The sequence below is a fragment of the Otolemur garnettii genome, unplaced genomic scaffold, assembly GCF_000181295.1.
Source record: "Otolemur garnettii isolate 467f Iridium unplaced genomic scaffold, OtoGar3 scaffold00264, whole genome shotgun sequence".
Lineage (NCBI taxonomy): Eukaryota > Metazoa > Chordata > Mammalia > Primates > Galagidae > Otolemur > Otolemur garnettii.
This window is the reverse complement of record NW_003852659.1, coordinates 778,395-779,339: the sequence shown is the minus strand read 5'-3', so window position 1 is coordinate 779,339 and position 945 is coordinate 778,395. Positions and strand designations below refer to the sequence as shown.

The window sequence follows — 945 nt, the reverse complement described above, 5'->3', positions numbered from 1 at the left end:
GTAGAGACAGTCTCACTTTATCGCCCTTGGTGGAGTGTCATAGCGTCACACTGCTCACAGCAATCTCCAACTCCTGGGTTTAGGCGATTCTCTTGCCTCAGCCTCCCAAGTAGCTAGGACTACAGGCACTCACCACAATGCCCAGCTATTTTTTTTTTTCTTTAGTTGTTGCAGTTTGGCCAGGGCCGGGTTCAAGCCACCCTTGGTATATGGGGCCAGCACCCTACTCACTGAGCCACAGGCACCACTCAGCAACCTCAAACTCTTGGGCTCAAGCAACCCCCTGCCTCAGCCTCGCAAGTAGCTGGGACTACAGGCACTAGCTACAGTGCCCAGCTAATTTTTCTGTTTTTAGTAGAGACAGGGCTCTCTCTTGCTCAGGCTGGTCTTGAACTCCTGAGCTCAAGCGATCCTTCCACCTTGGCCTCCCAGAGTGGTAGGATTACAGGTATGAACCATCACACCCAGCCCAGTGTACATAATGTTTTGATATATGTACACACTGTGGAAGGACCAAATCGAACTAATTAACATATACATGCCTCCCATAGTTATCATAGACTGTCTCTTTCTCTATTTATTTTTCAGTAATAGACTATTTAGCCATGCACAAGACTGCCCACTTGAAAACTACATTTCTCAGACTTCCTTGTAGCTATACGAGATCATGTGACTGTGCCTAGTCAATAGTATGTGAATGACAGTAACACAAGTATTATGACCTCATATAAAAAAGATATGCTGTAATTCTAATCTCCAATACCTCAGAATATGACCTTATTTGGAGATAGGGTCTTCAAAAGTTATCAGGTTAAGGTTTGGCGCCTGTAGCTCAGCAGCTAGGGCACCAGCCACATACACCAGAACTGGCAGGTTCAAATCCAGCCAGGTCTGCCAAACAACAATGACAACTACAACCAAAAAATAAAAAAATAGCCGGGCATT

General features: G+C 45.5%; 1 protein-coding gene across 2 annotated transcripts in view; it reads right to left on the bottom strand.

The window, feature by feature from the left end:
* The window catches only part of RDH13 (retinol dehydrogenase 13), a 15,289-nt gene that overhangs the window by 2,974 nt on the left and 11,370 nt on the right, over positions 1 to 945 (bottom strand). The gene's annotated exons all lie outside the window — the stretch shown is intronic.